We start from the raw sequence: 12,174 nt of genomic DNA on the forward strand, positions 1-12,174 counted from the left end.
GAAGCCTGTGATTCTGTGACTCCATTAACAGATTATGATAGATTTTCATATTTTAATCAGGTTCTGAGAAAGTGGGCTGGTTAGGACTGTGGTGAGTCTCTCTCCTCTCAGACTCAGTATTTGGTTCCCCCAGCTCCCTTCACTTTGCACTCCCTCCACAAGCACTGTGGGCAGTACCCGGCTTCATGAACTTGCATGGGGAAAACATTACATCTGTATTTCACTAACACCTAACTGAAATTCACCATTTTCTTCCACTAGGAACGAAGGCATCAAACCACAGCCCCTCTGTGACATTTTCATGTCACCATACAATTGTTGCAGATATCTGGAATGCATCATTTCTGCTCATCACTATGGAAATATAACAGTCATTGGGGGCTTCCCTAGTAGCACAGTGGTTAATAATCCACCTGCCAATGCAGGGGACACAGGTTCTATCCCCGGTCTGGGAAAATCCCACATGCCACAGAGCAACTAAGCCTGTGTGCCACAACTACTGAGCCTGAACTCTAGAGCCCAGGAGCCAGAACTAATGAACCCACGTGCTGCAACTACTGAAGCCCACGTGCCTAGAGCCCGTGCTCCGCAACAAGAGAAGCCACCACAATGAGAAGCCCGCACATAGCAACAAAGAGTAGCCCCCGGTCACCACAACTAGAGAAAGTGTGCCTGCAGCAATGAAGACCCAACGCAGTCAATAAATAAAAATAAAATTAATTAATTAATTTTTAAAAAGACAGTCATGGGACTAGACTTCCACTAGATCTTGTCATAAAGTAAACATAGTTACTATACTGCAAACTTGTATTTTTAATATTTTAATAACTGTACTTCCATGTAATTGGTTTCTTTTGCAATGCCACACATTTTATTTTACACATTTAAAAGCAGTGCTCTGAGAAAGGGTCCATAGACGGCCCAAGGTTTGCATGGCACAAAGAGTTAAGAACTGCTACCTCACAGGGAGCCTGGGGCAGGACTGCTCAAAGCAAAGCCATGTGATCTCAGGTCAGACCTGGAGAAAGATTGGCACTGTCTAGACAGAGGCTTTCTGGGGCTCAGGGCTGGGGGCTATAGTCAGGTTGCCCATTCTGGGTCTCAGTGCCCGGGAGCTGGAAGGAGCAGAAAGCACCCCCCGGAGCCAGCCAAGCCAAGGAATGTACTGGCTGTGACTCCTGGGTCCTAGGTGACCCCACTGGGCTGGTGAAATTTATAGCCGGGACCTCCCAGTGGGGGAAAATCCATCACCTCCTGCTGCCCACTCACTCTGCCAAGAAACTACAGGGCTGGCCCTGTGCCCAGAGCCCAGCCCTCCAGCAGAGGTCCCAGCACCACCCTGCTCCCCTGCCCCGGAATGCAGGTCAGCAGTGGAATCACACCGTGGGTGCTGGTTTCTAGAATCACAGTCTCTCCGGGTCTAAAGCCTTATCCTGAGTAGTGTGATTTTGCGCTTCGTTTTTCAGCTGGGGAACTTGTGACACTGAAAGAGACGGTCACTAACTGTAAGAGAGGTCACACTGAAAGTTAGTGGGTGAGACAGGGCTAAACCCTAGGCCTGAGCTCTAGCCCAGAGCTCAGTCCCTCTGTGAAGCACCTACTTGTTCATCAGTTTCCCAAAGAGCAGTCAGGCTTGAGTTCATTCATTCACTCAGCACACACTTAGTGTCTCCATGGGACTGGAGACACAATAGTGAACAAGATAGAGCTTACATTACACCATTATCTAATTACCGTTGCACCACATGTTTCAGAGGAGATGGAAGGGTGCTAAGAGTATATAAGTGGGGATGCCCTCTAGCTTACCAGATGAAGAAAAGATAGCATTAAGTCTAAAATTCATTCTTCATTCATTCTACAAAGGCATTCTACTGAATGCCTTCTGTGGACTAGGCACTCTTCAAGATGCCAGGCATACAGCAGTGAACAAAACAAAGGCCCTGCCCTCACAGAGCTTATATTCCAGAGGCGTTTGCCTGGAAGCAAACAAATAAACACACAAACTAGGTCACATGGCAGTAGGAGAAAGACAAGAGAGGATGAGGAGAATGGGGTCCTGGCAGGGAGGGGTGTGCTGTTTTACATAGACACTTCAGGGAAGACTCCTCTAAGAGGTGACATTTGAGGAGAGCTGAAAGTGAGGAAACAAGATTTCAGCTATTAGAGGGGGAAGGATTGCAGGCAAAGAGAGCAAACAGCACGTGCAAAGGCCCTGGGGAAGGAGCATGGAGGGAGGTGTCAGTGTGGCTGAGGGAAGCGAGTACAGGGAGAGGGCAGGAGAGGAATTTTGAAAGCCTGCACAAGGCTACTCCTCTGGGGCCTGTGGGCGACATAAGGACTTTGGCTTTTACTCAGACTGAGACGAGAAGCTCTTTGAGGATTCTGAGCACAGAAGGTGTGATCTGGCTGCTGTGTTGAGACGAGGCCACAGGAAGCGAGAGGAGCAGAAACAGGGAGGCCGGTTAGGAGGCTACTGAACACTCCAGGCAAGAGTTGTCAGTAGCTTGGGTCAACGTACCAGCCGTGGAACGGGGGATACATGATCTGAATCTAGATGTCTTTTGAGGGTAAACTGACATGGCTTGGAATGTGAAGGAAAGAGAAAACAAGGATGGTGTCAAGGTATTGCGTCTGCTTAGTGCACTAGGCTGAGATGGGGAAGGTTCAGGAACACTGGGCCATTCTTGTCCCAGAAGGGGCGGGATTCCTGAGTTTAGTTTGGTTATAGGTATGTGAGTCTGGAGTTAAGAGGCGAGGTCCAGGCTGGAGATGTACATTTGGGAGATGTGGGCAACCATGCAGGGCTCCCCTGGGTCCCAGGGAGAGAAAGGCTGAAGTGCTGGGCTTGGGCAGGGGTAGGGAGGAGCCCTTCCAGGCTGGGCAAGCGCCGATGGGAAGGAGCCCAGGCAGGAGATGGGCCTGGCCGGAGAGCAGAGGGTGGTCGGGAAAGGGGTCTTGCGGGCCTTGCAGGACCTGTTAAGAGGTTTGGTCTTTACCTTACAGAGAATAGGGAGCCATTATGGGGTTTTAGACAAGGAAGTGACATAGGCAATCTTGCATTTCAGCAAGATCTCTCCAACCACAATTTGAAGAATGGGTTAGATAAGGCAGGAAGCTGTGAGCAGGCTGTATGGGGGTGGGGGAGCGGCGGGGCAGGGGTGGGATCTAGGAGAGAGACGGTATGGCAGGGCTTAGAACAGTGCATGGAGACAGGTGGGGGGATTGAAGAGCAGTCTAAAGGGTACAACTGGCAGGCTGCGGTGACCACATGGATGCAGGGAGGAAGGGCCTCTGAAGAGTCAAGGTGGCACCCGGGTCCCCATTTTGGACAATGCTTGGCTGTCGGTGCTGTTTTTTAAACCAGGGAATACTAAAAGTGCGGCAGGTTAGGAGTGAGGTGAGAGCATGTATTCATTCATTTAACAAAACTTTCCAAGTGTCTGTTTTGTGCCAAGCAATGTTCTAGGCACTGTAGCCACACAGCCCTGCCCTGGGAGACTCACATGTTAGTGGGTGAGACAGGCAATGAACACTGAAACATATCCTGGCTTCTTAGACAGACAGGCTGAGTTTACAGGGTCTGGGGGATATCTCAGGGAGCAGCTAGGGATGTTGGTCTGGCGTTGCTGAGAGAGATCTGAGCTGGAATTAGAGGCTTAGAATTTAGCAGTTTATGGATGGTGGCTAAGGCCTTAGGCAGGGATGGAATGGCCATTCTGGGACACGGAAGAATGAGAGGTCACGCTGGGACGCAGCCCTAAGAAATGCTCTAATTAAATGGATGGGGAGTAGATGCCCTTCTGAACTGAGGGGAGAATAAAGAAGCAGCACGTATGGCCTTTATACCCTCATGATCCACAAGCATCAGGCATACCTCACATTTCAGGGCCGCTGGAGTCATGTAATTGATTTTATTCCATCCTAACTAAAACTCTTTTCTTCCCTTGTTACTAATTTTGCCATTCGTCTATACAATTCTTGGAGAAGCTGAGCTTCAGGCCTGGAAAGGTGCAGCCTCAGGGGCCTCTGTTTCCAGAGCAGAGAGAGAAATGGTGCTTTGTGCCCTCTGCGTGCAGAGCTGGGAATGATGAAGGGGTCACACGCAGGCTGGATCTAGCTCAGTGAGAGAGAGGCTTGTCTCAAAAAGATGTCTAGTGACAGCAGAGATGACTCTGAAAGGTGGTGAGCTCCCCACCGCTAGAGGTGTGCAAGCAGGAGTGTGAGCTTGCAGGGGGAGGTAGAGCACAGCAAGGGGCAGGGGAGGGATACAAAGACTCAATGCTGAGTCCCTGGGAACCAGGAATTGTGAGCTAAGGGTCAAGATTATCACCCAGCAGTAGCTTTGCGATCTAAGCAGTCTCTTTCATTTCTCTGAGCCTTTGTCTCCCAATAATGCTGCACTGAATTGGCTGGAGGATAACGCATTTGAATGCCTTGTAGCTTTAGATACTTGATAAATGCTAGGAGCACACAGATCTGAACAGGGTGTCAATGTTTGAGCTGTACTTCCCTGTCCAAAATCAGTTGTTTTTCAGAACAGAAGCCCCAGCAGGGTGGAGAGGGGTATATTCTATTGGCCACATGTTCACCACCTCTGACTCTGTCTAGAAGGAGCCACACCCAGACCATCAGGCCATTTCACACTTGGAGCTTTTATCTGAAAGGTCAGACTTTGACCTTCAAAATGAAAATGACTTTCAAAGGCAGGAGCTGCATGCAAAAGTTAAACAAAATGCAATTGCAATTTCACAGTTGGGAAAAGAAAAACATGGGTTTGGGGTTTTTTGTTTTGTTTTGTTTCTTTTAAGGGAGGAAATACATCAAAACATTCATTGGTGGGGTGGGGTGGGATGAACTGGGAGATTGGGATTGCCATATATACATTACTAATAAGAAAAAAATATCAAATTGTACACTTTAAATATATGCAGTTCATTGTATGTCAATTATAACTCAATAAAAGTTCTTTAAAAAAAAAAAATTCATTGGTGACCTGGGCTGAGTTTGTGATTTCTTTTTTCTTCTCTTTCTGTCCTTTCCAGATTTTCCATAACAAGGAATGCTTGTTTGGGGTGGGGGGTCGGGGGCGGCGGGGAGAGAACTTGTAGTTTAAAAATAAAATAAATGTGCATTAAAAAAGCAAAATCAGAATTTACTTTTGCAAATTTTACTGATGCCCTTAAATAGCCCAAAAGTTAATCCAGAGCCTCTCTTTGTCAAAGAATCCATCCCTGGCCAGGCAGGGCCAGGAGGGCTCTGTGGAAGAGCCCCATCTATTTTCTGGCTATTTTCCCCAACATACTCTTCTTCAAAGGCATCCCAGGGGCCAGGGCACCTGGGTCTTGCCCTCCAGCTCAGTCCATGGTGACAGAGAGGCATGTCACGTCAGTGATACTACCACTTCTGGAAGGAATGCTTACTACTGTGGGCCAGGCTCTGTACCAGTCACCTCGGATCCATTGCTCATCTAATCCTCACAACAATATGAGGTGAGTGCTCTATCCCCATTTTACTGACAAGAACACTGAGGTTCAGAGAAGTTACACTTGGAAAGTAAGTGGATCCAGAACGTGAATCCACATCTATTTGATTCAATAGCTTTTAAGTATACATTACACTTCCTCCTCACATAAACAAAACAAAATGAAACAATGCTGAAAAGCAATGAGTTCTATAAAGGAGGTATACAATTAGAACCCCAAAGAAGGAGCCATTAAACTCCCCTGGGGAAAGGAAAAATCAGAGAAGACTTCCAAGAAGAGGTGACATTTGAGTTGGGCTTTGAAAGATGAATAGGAATTTACCAGAATGTAGCACACAACCAGGCAGAGCAGATGTTCAGTAGATATTTTTAATTTAATCAATTAATAAAGATTTTAACTGAGTTTACAGATGAAATAACATGATGTTTGGGATCTGTCTCATAACAATCCATTTCAAGGACAGGGAATGTGGGGAGGGATGAAGGTATAAATGAGACAAGATTACCCATGTGGACGACTGTTGAAGTCGGTGATGGATTCGTGTCATTTATTATATGATTCTCTCTATTTTCATGTATTTTTGAAAATGCACAAATAAAATGACAGTAATGATCCATTTGTGCTCATTCACGCCAAGGATCTGATGAAATAACTCTGTAAATATTTAGTGAGCACCTGTGTACCCCCCACACACACTGGGCCTGACGGAGGCACCAGTGACATACTGTCTCCGCAATGACAGGCTCGCAGACAAATAGGGAGATGAGGCCAGGACTCAAACACAGGCAAATGGCAGGCAGCACCCAGATATGGTTCGAGGGGCTCTGTGAGGTCAGAAATAGGAGAGACCCCAGTCCGGGGTGGGGTCGGTAGGGGGTGGACCAGCAGATGCAGCCTCAGATAAAGTTTAACATACAGAACTGTTACTGGTCGTGGGAGTCTACAGGGAGGGCATCTCTGGTTGATACAAAGGCTTAGAGGAGGGAAAGTAAGATGGATGTGCAACACTCAGGGAGCACAACAGGCCCTTAAAAGAGAATGCAGGAGAGAGAATGGGGCCACATTTTTTACTGGGATCTTAAACTAGCCTACTTTTTAGGACACTCCCTGGAAAACACAGCAGGGATACAGGACCACACTTGCCCCCCCTTCCCTCCCCGAAACTCTGTCCACACCCCCAGAGCACTGGGAGCCATCAAAGTGAGTGACGGCAGGCTAATCACGGCCACTTGGGTCTGAGGAGGGCCCCTTGTCTCTGAGGACCCTCCAGCAAGGACAAGTGCAGGACAAAAGCGGTGCCTCCCGCTCCTCTCCAGCCACTGCCTTCATTAGCATCATACAGAAAGCATGCCAGCCAGGCTCCCCCCACCCCGCCCCCCTCTCCAGCCGCAGCCGGGCAACTGGACCCGCAGCCCAGCTTTGGCCAAGCCCCAACCGAGCAGATGTGAACCCTGAAGGGGCCGTGGCCAACCCTGCCCCCGCCTCCTCAAAAAATAACCAAGCCAGGCAACCCCCACCCGGTTCTGCCCATCACCCTCCTTGCGTTGCCCCACGGAATCTGCTGCAGCCCCCAAAAAGCCAAAGGGAGTCCAGGAAGCGAATGATCCCTGACTGACAACTCTTAGGGCGATAGAATCTGAGGACCATAGAGACATCAACTTCTACCCGTCATTAGACTCACGGAGTCGGATCTTAGCGCTATCCAGGGCCATCGCAGCGTGTCGTCCCTTGTTTGGACCACTGCTCTAGAATGCGTCATTGCTCAACAACAGAATTGCAGCCTCAGGACCTAGAGTCTTGAGCAGGGAAGGCAGGTAGCAGGCATCAGAGCTGTGAGGTCCCAGGAGGTCCTGGGAGAGATTGCCTGGGGGCTTGGGGCTGGGAGTGCTTGTGTCCGTCTGGATCCCACCTATTCAGGGGTAGTGGGGAGGGGGCGTGAGAGTGATGAGGAAGCCTGATAGCCCATTGAAGGCGGCAGCTCCCCGGGGACTGCTGGAGAAGGGGCGGAGCGCCGAGAGAAGGAACTGGGGCCACCGGTGTGGGAACAGCCAGAGGGCAGAAGGCCCGGCCCCCCGAGATCCCACAGAGCCTGGGACCAGGCAGTACCACAGGTCCCAGGCTGCTGGGGATGAGCTGGGGAGGACTGAGGACCCTGGGCTCCTGGGTCTCAGCTGGCTGGGCTGTCACCAGGCACAGGGTGGGAAAGGGTTTTCTACCAGGGTCCCGTAGTTCCACTGGGTCTCAGATACACAAGGGTCTTGCAGGGGGGCAGGGGCTGGGGGCAGTTATGGGATAAGAAGCAGGTGGGGGCCATACTGGGAGAGGGGGTGTTATCTTTAGATCACCATCTGCAGAACTGAGACTGAGTCAGGAGAGATTGTGTCTCCCCCATAACAGGGACTTGTGAAATAACATATAACCAAACCTCCCCTCCCACAATGCGTAGGGGGGGAGCCCTCCTCTGTCTGCTCCTCTGAGTAGTCTTATACTAATAGCCAGGGACTAGGTGGTGCCTCTCTCAGTAATTCCGGCAGTATTCAGGGGCTCATCTGCACTGGGGTGAGGGAACTGGTTCTCTAAACAGCCCGGGTCAGAATCCCAGCTGGGCTTCTCTCTCTGCCACTTGACCTTGGGCAAATCGCTTAACCCCTCTGACTTCGGAGTTTCCTCATCTGGGAAATGGGAGTGACTGGGTTCTCACACTGGGTTCTTGGGAGGAGTCAGTGAGACAGCAAAACTGAACACACAGCCCTTTGGCATAAACTGCAGACACTGCACCCAGGTGAGACTAATCTTGGATGATCAACATCTTCCCAAGAGTCCCAGGTCTGGGGCCGGGACACCCTTGGCCCCACTCTACCCAAACCAGCTCTTCCCTGGGGGGATGGCATTTTAATAGATCTACATTAAAGTTAATTCAAATTAAACAAAATTAAAAATTCAGTTACACAATCCACATTTCAAGTGCTGGATAACTGCACACCCTTATCAAGTGGCTTGCATACTAGACAGGGTAGCTAGAACACACCCATCACCACAGAGTTCCGTTGGACAGCACTGGCCTAACGAGGTAAGAGAGCTCCAGGTTGGGAGTTAGGACAGCTGGGTTCTAGCTCCAGCTTAGCTCCTAGTTCATGCTGAGTTAAGACAATCCCTTTGCCTCTCAGAGCCTCAGTTTTCCCATCTGGCAGCCTATCCCACACTCTTTGCAAGGCAGAGCAGAGTCAGTGCTTGACGAGGACCTCTTAGTTGATCCTATTGCCCTACTGTCTTGGAACAGACCCATGTGGAAACAGGCGGTGGGTGAAGCCCTGCCCATGTGAACACTGAAGGACCCACCTGCCCACCCCCAGGCTCTGGCAGCTCCAGAAAACACCCTGGAGTCCCGAGCTTGTCAGGCCAGCCTCCCCGAGTCTCAGGGTCTCAGACAGTTGTCTCCAGGCCAGCCAAGCCAGAGCCAGGAGGCAGGCCATGCAGAGGGCCAGTGTGGATCTCACCACAGGCTTACGCAGGCCTGAGTCAAGCCTGAAGACCCTGAACTCATCCCTCCCAAACCCAGAGAGGGGCCCAGCCAGGCAGGGCCTTGGAAAGGAGGCAGCCTCAGGGGTTGGTCCAAAGGGGCGGGGAGGGGCGGCGCAGAGAGTGGAGAGTCAGAACCTCACTATCAGCACTGCCCGTCCTCCCCACTTCCTCTCTTCGAACGGATCATATCCTGTTATTGTGTGGACAGAGAAGGCCAGGAGCTGGGGAGGGAGGCAGGGCTCGGACCAAGTAGTGGGGAGAGAAAGGAGGAGCCAGAGGGAATGTCCTGGTGGGCATGGGTAGCTCCAGCTACCCAGCCCTGCCCTGGGTGGCCTGGACAGGAGTGGGGGCCCCCAGGAGGAAGGAGCAGCATCCCTGCAGCAGCTTTCATCTACCATTGAGAGAAGATGCTGGGGCTCAGGACAGGCTGTGCCAACCTGTAAAGGCACCTAGAAGAATGGAAATGACACCTCCTCCAGGAAGCCTTGCCCAGCCTCCTCCTCAGTCTCCTTCAATTCAGCAGACATTTACTCTGGGCCTCCACTGCCAGAGCCAGGTCTCCCACAGCCACTGGGCCTCTCTCTCACAGCACTTGCCTCCAGGGTTGTCATGCTCTGGACTGTTCCCCTCCACCCCACTTCCACCCAGCCTGCAAGCCCCCTAAGGATGGGGACAGGGAAGATCCCTTGCATTGCTCAGCATAGGGCAGGTCCAGAGGAATTCCTGCTGCTGTGAATGATTCCCACTCTGCCCTCTTTCGCTCTTCTGCCATTCCAAATACAGCCCTATCCCAACCCCACTTCCAGCAATAGTAGTGGTTCTTTCTACAAAACACAAGCACTTTACATATATTATTTTGAAATCCCATGATAGCCCTGTAAGACAGGTGTTAATATCTTCATTTAACAGATGAGAAAACTGAGACTCAGAGAGGTTGAGTGATTTACCCAAAGTCACACAGCTGGTTCAAGAAATGGCAACCCTGGAACTTAACCCCAAAGGCCAGGATCTTTCTGTGGCCCAACTGCCTTTCCTGCTCAATCCCACCTATATCCTGGCCTCTCCCTCCCTGAGCTGACACCACATCAACTCTCCTCACTGCCCACAAGCCTGTCCTCAAGCCGAGCCTGTTGCTATAGGCAAGCTCTCCAGTGCCCGCGCTGGTTCTTATGGTCCTGGGCAGGTTGCTGGACAAGCTGAGCTGCTCCCTGCCCCCAGCACAGTGCAGGCCTATCTGCTCTAAGAGTACCAACTACCTATTGGTTGTTTCTCCTCAGGGGCCCTGAGCACTGGCTCTGGATCAGACCCAAATTCAAATCCTGTATAACCTTGGTGAAGCCCATGCCCTCTCTTAGGCCTCATTTCCTCCTCTGGATGACAGGGAGGGTGGCTGGGTGATCTTCACTGACTCCTCTCCTTACTCTGAATCATCACAGCTAAGCCTCTACTGCTGGACACTGTGCCCAGCACCCTGGCCTGTCCCCAGCAGGCTGGTCGCACCATCCATGGGGCCAGAGGGGGAGGGCTGGTTCCTGGGGAGCAGTTAGTTGTTTTGCAAGCTGGAAAGAGGGGAGTGGACAGCATGGGGAGGTAAGGCTGCTATGAGAGGACCAGATAATCAGCCTTCTGCTCTTCATTACCCCCACCTCACCCCCACCTGGGTCCAGTACGATTACCAGGTTACTGGGGCCCAGCCTGAGCAAGCTCATACCTCACCTCCCCATCCACCAACCAAAGCAGCCCAAGGCCCTCTGCCAGCCCAAGGGGCAGACCTGTCCATCTGCCCCTGACCAGCCCAGGACTGTGGTTTTCGGTTGAAGGCACCTTTGCAGGAATGACCCAGCCTCCCACCTGTGTACCCCTCCACCTTTTCATTCCACACTGGCCGAGCTGGGAGATTCCATGCAAGGGAACCCCTTCATTCAGCAAATGTTGAAAGGGCCCCATGCCAGGTCTGAACAGGGCGCTGGAAGCCAAGAGACAAGTCAGGCGTGGCTTCGCCCTCAAGGAGCTCGTGTTTGAGTGGGAAAGCAGACAAGCAGACAGGCAGACAGCAGACTGAAGGAAGGCCTGTGGGGACACAAAGGAGGCAGATGACCCCAGAGAGTCAGGACAGTCTCCTGATACTGAGGACCAGTTAACCAGATGAAACAAGGGTGGGAACAGTGGACAGATAGAAACCAAAAGTGCAAAAACTGGACAGTTAAAAAAAAATGGCAGGCGGAATAGAAAGACTAGTGCAATAGGAGCAAAAAGAACGAAGGGTGGGGTGGTGAGAAACGAGGCTGGAGAGAACATTTGGGCGAGGCCCCACAGCTGTCCTTCCCCATCGCGGGTACAGCCGGTCCTAGCAGGCAGGAGGCCCTGCCCTGCCCTGCCTGCCACTGTTCACGGGACGCATGGCTCTAGGAAGATTCCTTTCCTCTCTGGCCTCAGTCTCCCCATCTGGAGATGGGGCACTGGCCAGCCTGGGCAGTTGATAGCCTCATAGTCTCTGCCTGGTGGCCACAGAGATGACGGGCTCTTCCTGAGCTCTCTGGGTGTGGACCACCTTGCCCTCTCCTGGGAAAGGTCCATCTGGAAATGGGTGCTCCTCCCTTCCGATTCTGTGTCCGCGAGGGTCAGACTGCTGCCTCCACCATTCCCCTGCTGCTGTTCTCCCCAAGGTCACCAGTGACCTCCTTGTTGCCAAACCCAGTCGACACTCTCAGACCTTTTCTGCTTGCCCTCCAGCTGCCTTGGGCTTGGCTAACCACTTCCTCTGCCCCAAGCGCCCTTTGGCCTTGGCCTCTGCAATACCACACATACTCTCCCAGCAGCTCTCCTCTGACTGCCCTGCCTTACCCTGTCTGTCTGTCTGTCTCTCACATCCCTTCACCATGCTGCTCCTTGGGTGGTGGGTGGCTGCACCCACCACCACCAAGACCTGCAACCCATGCCCACTAGTCTCTGCATCCCACGACGGAGTCTCACCATCTCGCTGCCCAGGGACCTCCTTGCTCTGGGCCAGGGAGAGGCACACTTGGAGTCTTTCAAAAGCCAAGGAGCTTCCCTACAGGACAGAGCAGTATCCCCAAGCCCTGTCACGCCTTTGCCCTCCTAGCAACGGTTGGAAGTGCCCCAGGACAGGGGTGGCCAAGATCAGAGCCTGGCAGGATGAGCAAGGCTC

The sequence above is a fragment of the Hippopotamus amphibius genome, chromosome 1, assembly GCF_030028045.1.
Source record: "Hippopotamus amphibius kiboko isolate mHipAmp2 chromosome 1, mHipAmp2.hap2, whole genome shotgun sequence".
Classification (NCBI taxonomy): domain Eukaryota; kingdom Metazoa; phylum Chordata; class Mammalia; order Artiodactyla; family Hippopotamidae; genus Hippopotamus; species Hippopotamus amphibius.